Source organism: Protopterus annectens, chromosome 2.part0, assembly GCF_019279795.1.
Source record: "Protopterus annectens isolate FY-2018-M chromosome 2.part0, PAN1.0, whole genome shotgun sequence".
Lineage (NCBI taxonomy): Eukaryota > Metazoa > Chordata > Ceratodontiformes > Protopteridae > Protopterus > Protopterus annectens.
Genome location: NC_056728.1, coordinates 1,729,680,596 through 1,729,695,579, shown reverse-complemented (window position 1 = coordinate 1,729,695,579; position 14,984 = coordinate 1,729,680,596).

The following is a 14,984-nucleotide window of genomic DNA, read 5'->3' as shown; positions in this document are numbered from 1 at the left end:
AAGATACATGTGCTGCTCAACCAACACCTCACCCCACTTCAGGCCCAACATCCCCATCTATGCCATGCAAGTGCCAGTGTACACCTGTATGCTTGCCATTCAGTTGCTGGGACTAGACTGTTACAAGTGGTGTTCAGTGTTTGGGACACATTTGTGTAGGCCATAGTTGTCAAGCATCTGCAAAAAGGCTGAAGGGGCGGGGGGGGTGTCATCTTGACACACCAGTGTATTGCAGCAGGGATCCACAGAATTGCTATATCTGGGCACAGTCAGGGTCAGGAACTGTGCCAGACATAACCCTGTCTTCACAGCAATAGTGACGGCAGTGTGTGAACTCCAAGGGATGTGCACATGAGTTTACCTTGCAATCATGCAGAGTTTGGGGACATGTGTAGGGCAGTCTAACTATATACTGGCAAATGCAGATGGCCCATGCTAGTATACCCCTGCTAGGAATAGTGGCTGCTATAGTACACATAACAGTAGCTGCAACAAACCATCATGATAAGGGCATGCACACACATGCATCCGCAAAGTGTATGCATCTCAGTCAGCATCATCACAACTAGCACATTTGTTAGATACTGCATTTGATTGTACAGGACATATGTCACATATCAGTCTCATGTAATGTTAACATATGCAGTAATGTGGTCCCATGGCATATCAAGGAAGAGGGAGTTATATCAATAAGGGTGTGTACACTCCCCATAGCCATGGTAAGGTTTGATGGTTGTCAGTGTAATAGTATCGTATTGGTCATACATGCACTGCTGATGATGGCATCTGTAAATCAGACATCAGGCATTCACAAATGACATCTGTCCATATATCATCCCAGGTATGTGTCAGACAAACACATAGGGGCTGTGAGCATTAGAGAAGACATAACTGACACAGTAATACACATTCAGCAATGGTGTGTACACCTGTGAGGTATGGTGCACAGTACATGGCAGGGTGCAGAACAGGTGCATAACAATACTGTGTACATGGGTTCAGTATTTTCCAGGGGAAGGGGCATCACCTGCTAACACAGCCCATGCATCACACACATGTCTACTATTGCTAACATGGATTGACTATAGCCGCACTGCATGCTGTTGAGTACCATATGTTATGCATGTTGACAGATGGTTAATGGGAGGTCTGTGTGTACTATCTTTGTGCACCCTCACCTGTAGGTGTGTGTGTGTGTGTGTGGGGGGGGGGTTATTTTGTCTGTAAGTGCAATCTGGTGGAGTGGAAGGGGGTTGATGCATGTAGGATGTGTGTGTGTGTTTGTGTGGGTGTCCATGTATGCACATGTGTGATTGTGGGGTTGTTCATACGTCTGTATTTCCCTTTGGAATCTTGCAGTACATGGACATGGACTGACACATGAGACACCAGGAATACTTGTCTGATATGTAATCCCAAGACAGCTGATAGTATAATAAGGTCTGTAGCATGGAACATGCATTGTGAGAGAAACTAGACACCAGGTATACTGTTAAAATTGCAATCAGCAGAAAGGTGAAAGACTACCCATGTATGCAGCACCACTGATGCATTGGGGAATTACTAGACAACACCAGGGAGTGCATCCATATACTACTATTATCCACATAATAAGTTGAGTGAGCAACAGATCATGCATCTAATGAGCAATAGTTACGTATGACACTCCAGTGCATGACATTGTTGAGTGACCATAGTAGTCCTTAACATATAGGGGCATGCTCACGATGTCCGGACATACCCAGGGTGAACACTGGATGACAGCAGTGAGTCCTTGTAAAACCTACTCCAATCAAGTCAAAGAGGTAATGGAGTAACAGGTCATATTTTGTGATCACTTGTCTAGGCAATTAGAAGAATGATGCATTAATGATTGGTATTAATGAGTGTATGTTTCCAAGTGTGATGCAGGATAGGAAACTTATGTGAACAAACTTGGGAAAGTTTGTAACTCAGGTACAGGTAGGAATGTCAGAGTGTGTGTGTGTGTGTGTGTGTGTGTGTGTGTGTGTGTGTGTGTGTGTGTGTGTGTGTGTGTGTGTGTGTGTGTGTGTGTGTGTGTGTGTGTGTGTGTGTGTGTGTGTGTGTGTGTATGTGTGTACTGTTAATGCCATGCAGGTCTTAAAGTGCATTTCTTGTTTTCTCCTCACAGGTGGCGAGGTGGGTCAGGGTCCCTCCTGTATGCAATCTGATGTTGGTGTCTGTACAGACACTGAAAATGATGGTAGGTGTGTTGCTGCACAGGATGGGTTGTCAGAGGCGAAAACTGTGCCATCGTTTGACATCCCCCTGTTATCCAACCCATCCCCACACACAGTCACATTGCCTATAGATACCCCATCACCAGTGGCCATAGCAGAGGGACAGTTGGCAGTTGGTGGCAGTGAGCAGGATAGTGTGGTATCTATGGCTGCTGTGTCTGGACACAGCAGGCATAGCCGGATGTCCGGCATGGTACCACATAGGCAGATGTACCAGGGTGCTCATGGCAGGGCCGCTGGTCATTGTGCCCATGGCAGAAGTGCCACATCTGGTATCACCAGATGCATGTTTCAGGTTATCATGGGTGTGCAGGCACATATTGAACTGTACACCAGACAAAGTCTGAGGCTGCAGAGGGCTGCTTTTTCATCTGTAAGTGACAACATCCATGATCTTGCAGGTTCCCTCTGTGATTATACAGAGGTCATGGATAGACAGTTGGGGGAGATGGTGGGCCTCATCAACCATGGATTGTCCATGCTAGAACATGTGGTGGGAGTGGGGCGACAGCCGCGTGGATGTAGGCTAGCAACATCAACTTCTGGCAGTTGACGTGGATGTGCAAGGACACCAAGCCACTCCCAAAGTGGCAGTACCAGCCACAGCACTGCAGGGGGGTGCTGTCCACACCACACCACAGCAGGCCATGTGCACGTAGCCCTGGCCAGTCCCAGGAGGGACCTGGTTCCAACGGACATATGTCATCATCAGGGGAGAGTAGCATATTGAGGCCTGTACCTGGACATGCCAGTGGAACCCCTGGCAGCCACAGTCCATGTGTTCATGGCCGGAGGTAGTGAACTGCACACCCTGTCAGGTATGGTCTGCAGCTGTCCAAAAAACACCTGTATAGGGCAGCCACATGGCAGAACTGTGTGCATGCATACCCACACACTATACAAACACACCTAGGGCAACCCCATACCTACTCACACCACATCACCACACCCATATCAGTAACTTACACCCCTCACTCACACACATGGTCTCAAATGTATGGCCCACCCTAGGTCTCTGGCAAACCAACAATACACTCTGTGCATATGATGATACCTATGACATATCCCTGTCATCCATAACATTGATGCAGGGATAGGCTAGTATGGTTCTGATGCACACTGTGACTGTAATACAGTGTACCAGTTTACTGCTTTGTAACATGTTGTCAGCAGTCATGTTTAATGCTTGCATGTCAGGTTGTGTAGCTGTCCAGCCATGATGCATTATAGCTGTTAGTAGCACTGAGTGATTTTGGTCTCCATAATGTTATCCATTTGTGTTGTAGGTGTACATATGTCAGCAGGAGGATGGTCTGCTGTCATACCTCACAAGGGGTATGGCACTGTGGTGACACCATGGCTGTGCCATATCCTGGGTACAGTTCAACACATGTCACAGGTCTGTATAACAGTTACTGCCTGTGCCACATGGACAGATGACCCCCTGAGACATGTATATTCAGCAACCTGAAGTAGATCCCTCCACATATACCACACTCTTACTTGGCAACACTGGGACTAGACCCCTACCTGGGTATGTAGTGCTACACATATGTGTGTGGCTTTAATTGCCCACACCACAAAGTGTTTAGGAGGAGGTGTGTTCCAGGTTACATGTTACATGCAGAACTTCCCCAGTTATGTACATTATGGTAATGGGGGATGTAATGGTTGTATATGGACAATACATAGTGTGACATACCATCATATACCCATTAACAACCACATAACAGGCAGACACACATCCAAGAGACCTGAGCCTATCAGTGGTAACTAACTTGACAGTGTATCCAATGTGTTACAGGTAGGCTGCACACAGCACATGCATATCTGGGCTGGATAATGTTATCAGTTATCTGTATGGTTGATGGTGACAGTGGTTGCCATACAGTGTTACATGGGATATGTACCGGGGGTACCAAGGTGTAATGACAGTATACCCAGCACCCACACCCCACTGTGGATATTGTATGCACTGGAACCCATGATGGCACTCTGACATACCCACCATCACACATTGACCAGGACTGCAATACAACCCCTTGTCCATCCCCAAAGTGTTACTACAGGGATATGCATCTAATGCACATGTCACAGGCATAGTAGGGTGATGCATTGTCATGCCTCTCCTATGGGCAGCAACGTCACTATCCCTAATACTGTGTGGCAATGAGTATTATAATAGGAGTATGTGGCCTCAGAATACTGTACACTACATATATGCACACATGCACACATACACACACTTGCCAGAACTCATTGGGTATCCCATGCCTATCAACCCATTTGTACAACAGTGTTATGCTGGTACTGCAAGGCTCAGGTAGCCTTTAGGGAGAGGAACATAACAAGGTACATGTAATAACAAGTAGTTGGTTCCAAAACAGCACACCACCAGCTGTGAATTAAATATTTAATAATTACACACAGTATTTAGCGTTTTCATCTCATATCAAGTGAGAGTTCATCAGAATACATTCATACAAAAGCCAAAAACATTTAAATAACCTTGTCAGTTAAAAATGCAGGTTACATGACAACAGTAATCAATAGTTAAAGACACCATTACAAAAATCACATTTCTTCTTAAAATTGTGATTTGTAAAATGTGACACATGAACAATTGAGAAGTACCAAACCTAATGAAAATTACAGTTTTCATCCCTTGAAGGAACTGATATATTTCTTTGAGAAAATGTTATTTAAATTAAAGTCTACTGAAGTGGACATTGCTTATTTTAAACAATGTATATAACTCAATGTGGTACCACAAGTTTTACATTTGTTTAAATTTCCTTTTGTTATAATATACGATGAAAGTATTGTGGAAGATTTTACAATGTTATTTGATGACATGGGCATGAATTAATAAGAAAAACACTGTCATACTATGAAAAACAGAGGCTATAAATAAAAGAAGCTGATTTGTTGGATATTAAAATAAGGGAAGATTTATTATTTTCACAATACAAAGAGTTGTATTTTAAAATTTTAAATAAGGTAGAAAGAAGAAGTAATAATATTTTTTTATAAAAAAACAAAGGAAGTTAGAAAGAGATATAAAGCAATATAGGAATAAGCAAGTGTATCCCACAGAAAAACTTTTTATGAACAGTAATGAGATGTATAGTAATGGTAAGCTGCAGCGAAGTAGTGAGAAGTAACAGGGACAACTTGGATAGAATGGAATCACAGCAGGATTTTCAAGGGGTGAGGTGCTCAGAAAGACTGGCACACAGATACACAGACAAGGGAGAATACAACCGGTCCTATTACCCCCAATGTCAGACGAAAAACAAATACCGGGGGTGGGGGACAATTAATAGGTTCAGATGAACTGCATGAGACAGTATGTAGAAGAGAAGGGTTTACTATCTACAATTATACAGACAGACTTATTACTGAAGAGTATTTTAGCCTTTTGTCAAAAGGGGTGACATTTGTTCCAGAAAGGAAAGGTAATTTATTGGCTAGCATTTTTGTGTTGTAACTTTATGTTAGGAAACTCAACCTTGATATTCTTTTCTCTGAACAAGATGATGTTTTGACATCAACATCCATGGAAATTTATTAAGAACAGATAGTGTTCGTAGTGTAATGTGTAAGAAAAAGAGTGCATATAATCCTTCACTACACCCATTGTTGGATACTTATGAAAAACTGGTAATGGAAAATATATATGATATACATGTGACTAAAAGGGATTTTCCTTGGAATCTTACTAAACAAGAACATGATTTATTATTAGATTTAAGGAAAGATAAATCTCTTACATAATGACCCCAGATAAGGGTGGGGGTATAGTCTTATATAGGTCAATGGACTACTCTAAAGTAATGCAAAATCTTTTATTTGATGCATCTACTTTAGTAAGTGTATCCAAAAAAAATCACATAAATATATCATATACACATATAGATTCATATTTGGAGGAATATTTACTGGATAAGAGAATAGACCCTAAGTTATATAATTTTTTACATAAAAAATATCCAGTTATTCCCATTTTTTCAGGATTCCCAAGATCCATAAATGTATTAATGCCACCTTTTAGACCTATAGTAGCAGCCAGTGGTTCAAAAACCCATCCACTGGCAGTATTTGTGGGTACTTCAGTGCAACATATTATGGGTAAAGTACATCTCATGAAGGATTCATGGAAGTTCTTGGGGCTTTTGAAACAAGAATTATGGAACAAGCATTTATTTTTTTTTAACAGTTTATGTAAAAGACCTCTTCACTGTTATACCTAAAGAGGAGGGTAGTACTTTATTCAAGGAAACATTGCTTGTTTTTTCAGATCTTACACATGAACAAGTTACTCTGATAACTGATATTATGAATTTAATACTTGAAAATAATTTCCTTTATTTTGAAGGAGAATATTACCAACAAATCATTTGTGTAGCTATGGGGGTGACGTGTGGCCCTATATATGCAATCCTGCTTCTCCTGGGATAGGAGACCAAGTATGTAATAGATGGCCCTTTCTGACATAGGATAAAAAGTTATGCAAGATTTTTGGATGATATTTTTATCCTGTGGGATGGGCCAGAGGAAGAAATAGAGAAGTTTATGGCATATATGAACCAAACCACAGATTTCCTTGAATTTACTTATAATTATAGTAGAAAAGGAATTAATTATTTGTAATACATATATTTCTCATGACAAAAGTGAATTTAAATCAGGGATTTATAGGAAGGATACTTTCTGTAATGGATATTTGCACTTTCAAAGTAATCATCCGTTAGCACAAAAAAAGTATCATTAAAGGGCAAGCTGTTAGAATAGTCCATATGACTTCACACCTGGAAGATGTGAAAGCAGAGTTTGATAAAATATCAACCATGTTCCAGGAAACAGGGTACCCCCAGGCCCTAATAAAAGAAGTTTTGGATGAGGTCTATGCAAAGTGGGGTATTGTATATAAACCATTATTGGGTGAAGGATTGGTCACTAGTAAGGCTATGAGCTCTGGTCATAAAAAGGAGGTTACATATGAAAAGACTTGTGTGCTATAGCAATAACCCACGCCTGGGTGTGGGTAATGCTGGATTTACCCACGGTTAGCATGGTTTGGTCCCGAGGGTGAAGCCTGAGGGACCAAACAAAGCCAACCGTGGGTAAATACAGCATTACCCACACCCAGAAGTGGGTTATTGCTATTATACCATGACATTATTTAAGAAAAGAAACTATTACTTTTCTTAAATAATGGCATAGTATAATGCCTGTTTACTGCCCTTCCGAGATGTCTGGCATCCGGCAGTTCTGATGTACTGCGTGCCCGCGCAGTACATCAGAGCTGTGGGCAAAAGCAATGGAGAAAGCAAGATCTCTGTTGCTTTTTTACTGTTTTGCTATGTTAAATGGGTTTAACATAGCGAGACAGTTAAAATAAGCAGCGGAGATGTCCGCTGCTTATTTTAAAACTGCCTCGCTATGTTAAACCCATTTAACATAGCAAAACAGTAAAAAGCAATGGAGATCTTGCTTTCTCCGTTGCTTTTAAACCTGTCTTGCTATGTTAAATGGGTTTAGCATAGACAGCTTTAAATAAGCAGCGGAGATCTCCGTTGCTTATTTTAAAGTTGTCTCGCCATGTTAAACCCATTTAACATAGCGAGACAATGTTTAAAGTAGAGTTATACTAATGGAAAAGTCCGGCGACGGACCTTTTCCATTAGTATAACTCGATGATAATGTGCTGGCCAATCAGCGTGCACGTTTTGGGGGGGGTCATGGTATAATACAATATAATCATCTTTCAGATGAAATTAAGGGAGCATTTAGAGCTAATTGGAATATCTTTAGGATAAACCATGACATTCTAAATAGAGTGGGTAGTACACCAAGATTTGTAAATAGTACAGGACCAAATTTTAAACAGTTATTTGAGAATAAGGTAGATCCTATAGATATGAAATCTGTAGGTACACACCCTTGTGGAATGTGTAGTCAATGCCCATATATTAATAAAGAAAAAATAATTTCCCTGAATAATAAACTGCATAGTCAGGTGCTATTCCAGAAAGGGAATTGCTTAACAAGTAGAACAGTATATTGGCAATATGTTCATCATGCCAACACTTTTATGTAGGCAAAACAGAATGTCATTTGAAGAACAGGATGTATGAGCATCTAAACAATATCAAAAATAAAAACGTTTACAATGCTCTATATAGACATGTTCAAGTTTGCCAACATTTTGAAAAATTCATGTTTGGTATTCTAGAAATAGTTAAAATATAACCAAGAGGGGGTGACTGAAAAAATAGGCTGAAAAAGAAAGAAACTGAATGGCAGTATATGTTGACTGCTATGTTTACACCAGGCTTAAATGATTTTATATCCATTGCACCCTTACTATATGAACGGGCTAGTCAAATATAATATAATGTATTTTATATCAGAGTATATTTAGTGGGATATACATTTATGCTGGTAATATTATGATGTATACATATTATATAATAATATTATTTTTTAGTAAAAGAAAGGTAATCATTTTAGGAAGAAATGTGATTTTTTTTGTAATGGTGTCTTTAAATATTGATTACTGTTGTCATGTGACCTGCATTTCTTAACTGACAAAGTTATTTAAATGCTTTTGGCTTTTGTATGAATGTATTCTGATGAAGTCTCATTTGCTATGAGATGAAAACGCTAAATAATGTGTATAATTATAAAATACTTAATTCACAGCTGGTGGTGTGCTGTTTTGGAACCAACTACTTTTTATTATTTTTACAAGTTTAACAGTGTTGTGAATTTTAAGGTACGTGTAATGTCCGGTACAGTAGCAACCGCATCTAACTATGGAAATGGTGTTGCAGTGGGTGTGATATCCTCAGTAATGGATACGTACACATTTGTCAATACTGGGGTGCATCACTGCAGGTGGTCATAGGTGAGTACCTGGTTATTGTTCATGGAGAGAAGGGAAGTGAATACAAAAAGCCGACGACTTAATAAATTAGCACTGCGAGGACACCGATAAGTGCCTCTACCTAAAGAGCGAAAAGAACTCGGTGACTATTCGGGCTGATAAACCAATCGCAACTTTATTGTTACAAAAACATAAAAAATTAAATAAAAACAGGTACTGAATGAAAAGAATCTTGAACTAGGTACTAGTTAAGCGCTTTCACCTAGTATATCCGGGCTTCTTCAGAACTAGTTCCCTATTGACATAATCTGCTGTTTTAAGCCTTTTTTGGTGCCAAACTATAGTTTGAAATTTAAAGTGATATTGGCACTCTTCCATAACTTGTTAACATAAAATACGTAAGTAATCAAAAACTTCTCCAATATATGTAAAAACTTTCTCCAATATATAAATAACTTATATAAAAATATATAATATAAAAATATACAAATATAAAAATACTAAACAATATCATACCTAGTGACAAAGTTCATTGTTTTGAAATAAATTATATATATATATATATATATATATATATATATATATATGTATTGTGTTGTTAGTGTATGATAAACATATAAAAATAAATATTTTGATAATAAGAATAAATAAATAAATTAATGAAAAGTAGAAATATGAATGTGTTGATTAATCATCTTTTCTCTAATATCATAAAATAAATAAGTGCAGATAAACCACAAACCATAATAATAAATTGTATTTGACACCATATATTATAAGTATAAATATGTAATATAAATAATTCACGTTAAAATTTGTTAAAATTGTTAAATGTAATGGCTTAATTAAAAGTGAGTTGGAAGTTATCTAAAATGGATCCAAAAATGGTTTAACTGTTTTATATTCATTTAATCCTGGGGGTGTTGTGGCATCTGATAAAATTTGCCACTTCACTTCCTTATAATTTAATAAACTTTTACAATCACCTCCCCTAGGATCTGCCTTTATCACTTCCAAAATGTTGAATTTAAATTCATGGTCTACACCTTCCCTATTAATGTGCCTATAAAGAGCATTGTTTTTATCTTTAGTTCTTATACAATACATGTGATCGTATATCCTTTTTCTAAAATTCCTCTGTTTTACCTACATAAAAACCTAAGCATTTTTGACATTTACTTAAATAAACAACCATCTTGCTATTACAATTACCTGTCTTACTTATAACTCATTTTTTATGTGCATTGTCTAACTGTATGGATTTCTCTTTTGAGATATATTTACATTGGTTACAGGACCCACATTTTTTAGTCCCATATGTGGTCACCTTTTCTCCATTTTTGTTATTATATTTGTATTCTACTATCTGTTTGATATTTTTTCCCCATTTTGAAAATAAAATTGGGTCTACTGCACACAATTTTAGAAAGATGGATATCATCGGCTATAATATACCAAAAATTATTTATAATTTTTTTAATAAAGTCTGTAGCCATATTAAACTGTATTATACATGCTCTATTGTACCTTTCTATATTAATATTATTACCATTGATTGGAAGTGTGTTTCCTCCTTGTTTTTCAATTATATACTTACTACCTAATAAAGGTTTATATCTTATATTTCTAACTTGAATGATATATTGGATCGTGTCTTCCAACATACTAACAGGGTATCCCCTCTGTATAAATAAATCCATTATAAAATCCAATTCAACTTTTAAATACTCATCTTCTGATGCCATACGTGCTGCCCATACACATTGTCCCTTAAAAATATTTTTCTTTAATTTTTCAGGATGGCAACTAATGTATTCTAAATAATTGTTAGAAAAAGTGTTTTTTCTATATATAGTAGAATTAAATTTTTGGCCTTGATATGTTATATAGGTATCTACGTAGGGTACTCCTGTTTTATTAAACAAATGTGTGAATTTTAAATATTCACTACTACTATTTAAAAAATTTAAAGATGATTCTAATCTGTTTTCATCTGCCTCCCATAGAATATAAATGTCATCCAAAAAGTGTGAATGATATGTGATGTATTGATAGTATTCACTGTTAAATAAAACTGTTTCTTCCCAATGAAGCATCACCAGATTAGCATAGATGGGAGTGCATGCTGCTCCCATCGCAACCCCTCTAATTTGTTTAAAATATTCACCTTCAAAGAATATAAAGTTATTGTCTAATACAATGGCCATCATTTCTTCTATTAAACAAATTTCATCCCATTGCATATTCCTATATTTAGTAATACTACTAGTAAATGCTTCTAATCCTTTGTCTTTGGGTATACAAGAAAATAAATAATTACATCAATAGTGAGGAAATAAATATTATCATTATACCTTTTGATTGGATAATTTTCCAAGAAGGCCCAGAAGTCCTTTACCATATGTGTGATTTTTTCATATAAAAATTTTAGTTTGGTATCTATATATTTACCCAACAGGAAAGTCTTGGATTTGCTACCTGAGACTATCGGTCACAAAGGGGGGTCTACTACGTCTTTATGTACCTTGGGTATCCCTATAAGGGTAGCTAATTTTGGAGACTTTACTTTTAAAAAATCATATGTCTGTAGTGATTCTTCTCTATATATAATATTCCTCTACGTAGGAATCTATCCTGAAATAAGCTATATTTAGCTCATTCAATGAAATCGGTAGATAATTCCCAGAATAATATAGTATATCATACATTTTCTTTGTGTATCGAATATTGTCATAAAGAACTACCCCACCCCCTTTGTCAGGTTTCATCACTCTAATATTTTGATTGTCTCTAATATTCAGTAGCATATTTTCCTCTTCTTGGGTTAAATTATTAATGTTGGTTATTTGTTTTAATTTTCTGGATTCTCGATATATTTCTCTAGTAGTAATTTTTTCATATAATTCCACTTTTGGATGGCTTGGAGGTACAAATGTACTTATTTTCTTTAACTGTCTCCTTGAATTAATATGAAAACCAGAATTACTAACATCAGATTTGTCAGAATTATTAAAATAAATATTTAAATTAATTTTTCTAATAAATTTCTTAAAATCAATAATAGTGTCTACCATATCAAATTTCGGGTTAGGAATATATTTCATTCCTTTCACAAATAAATCAAAATGTGTTTTATCTATTATTAAATCTGTATAATTATATATATTGAAATTTTTGGATCTGTAAATGTTGCCACTTTTTATAATATAATTTCCCTTCACTAGTGGGTTACAATTAAATTCATTCTCTAAATTTCCTTCTAAAACCTCTTCTTCCTCGCATAATTCTGATACCCATTCTTGTATGGTTGAGTGTTTTCTCTCTTTGCCATCTGAAAATCCCCCTCATTAGCATATCCCCTGTAAACCTGCGAGTTATTATGATTATTTCTACCTTGATAATTGGTTAATCTCTTTTCTCCTCTCTTCTGTGTAACTTCACTTGTATTGTTGTAGGACATGTCAACTTTATCTTTGGTATGTGGCCAGATGTAAGCTGTATTCCTATCATATTGTTCACTATCCCCTTCTAACTTTTTGAATTTTTGCTTAGTTATATTAAAAATCCACTTATTTGCTTCCTGATATTGTTTATTGTATACATTTTCCCATTCAGGGAATAAAAGGTCATTACTAATACTATTGTTTAACTGTTCTGCTTCTAAAATTAGTTTACTAAGTTTCTCATCATTATGTTTCATAAGTAAGCGCATGAAATTGAATCCACATTCATTAAAAAAAACATTAAATTCTTTCTTTGCTTCACCAGACAATTCAAGTCCTAGGGGCAATTTAAAAAATCTTAAGCCCATAGGAACTATTTTCTTGTCAATGTTCCTAGATAAATAAACTTTGTCTATTTTAAGCCCATTTATGCTTTTCAATTTTTTACCTAATGTAAAGATCATGTTTTTTAAATTCCCATATTCAGTGACATCAGGATTCAATAAATTGTTACAACTTTTAAAATCTTCCATTTGGTAATTTGCAGTCACAAAATTGTTAAATTTGTTGCCCACACCTAGACTGTCTGCTTTATCTAACGTGTGGACTAAATCAGAATTTGTTTTTTTAGTACCTTTACTGCGCTGTGTACCTTGTCCAGCAACAGTAGAATAAGTTTTAGAAGGGAATGTTCGCTAAGGTTTGGCACCAGATCTTAATGCTTCTTCGTTTATGTCATATACAGAAAAATCAAACGTGAAATCAGTAAGATTGATTTTGCTACTGTTAAATGATTCACGTATATCCAGTGCATTGGTTGCTCTCTCCCTATGAGCACCCTGGCCATTGGGAATATCCAAACTGTCCACAGATGCTTGCTCTTCTCCACATTCAGTACATTTTGTGTTCCGATGTACTAATTTACCTTGCATATTATTAACATATTGTTCATGTTGGTCCACATCAGCCAAATGAAACTGAGGTGTAACAGTACCTGTATTTAAAATTTGTTTCATTTGTGTTGAAAAAATTATGTTGCTTTCGTGCCAGCCCAGCCTCTGTTCACCTCTATATATATATATATATATATATATATATATATATATATATATATATATATATATATATATATATATAGATATACATATATGTTTACCATATGTCCAGAACATGGAGTGGAGTCCTACCTCAGCAATAGTCAATAGTCTCAACCTCTTAGAGCAAGGGGCTGTCATGTATGTATTGCAGGTATATATGTAGATTGTTGCTACTGTAACAGGGGTTGTCTTAACAGACATGTTGTGTGTGGGAGATCACATCTGCTACTGACATGTATGCCATCGGTTACTGACAGAGATCCTAAGGACATCATAGTACAGTATCATTGATAGCACAGTAATGATCCTGTGGACTACAGCAGAGATATAATCAATATATGTGGAGAGTCTGGCACTCTCTGTTCAGCCCAGAGGTATACACAGATCCCCTTAGTGCGAGACATGTGGACTAAGCCTGACAATGTGGATGTTAATAGCCATGTACATAGGTATATCACGTAAATACTATGCTACATATGCCCACACAATTTATGCATTCACACACTCCTGTCTGTCCTGACACATAACTGGTGGTGCAGAGGTCACATGGCCACATACTACCCAGTAGTTAGTGACATGCATCATTACAGCATCCCACAGCTATGTCAGAAATACACAACAGTTATGGTGGTCCGGCAGCAGTACTTCTTGCAAATATCTAGACATAACATCATACTGGGTAATTACACTAAGCTGCTAGGCATGTAACAAAGCACTGTGCAAACTACAGGCAGACTGCCATAACACTGGCCTACATTTCGTATGGGGGAATACACATGTACCTGCAAATATAGCAGGCTCTACAGGCATGTCACAGCACAGAGTAACAGACACCTGTGTGAAAGTGCATACCCACAAGCAATGTGAACACAGCCACAGCCACATATGATACGCAGGTTTAATATTAAACTATATGGACTGTCTGATCAAAACCATCCTCATATGTACCCTAACCCTACATATACTGGGTCACGACACAGTGTGGTCAAATGCCTGACTGTGGTATGGGACACGTGTGTGTTTGGCCCTACAAATGTGTAAGCCAATAGGGTAACATACACTGGAGCAGCATGTAACATCAGATAGAACAGGACAAAGAACAATGACATCTACCACAGTCTGTACACAGGCCAAGGTATGTATTCACAATACACATACTGTTGACAATCACCATAGGTACACAGACCCCACTACTGTACCCACAACCACATAATGTCCAGGTTATGTCCTCAGATATAAACCCTACTATACATAACATGTCTAGCAGTCTGATATCTGACTGGCTTATCAG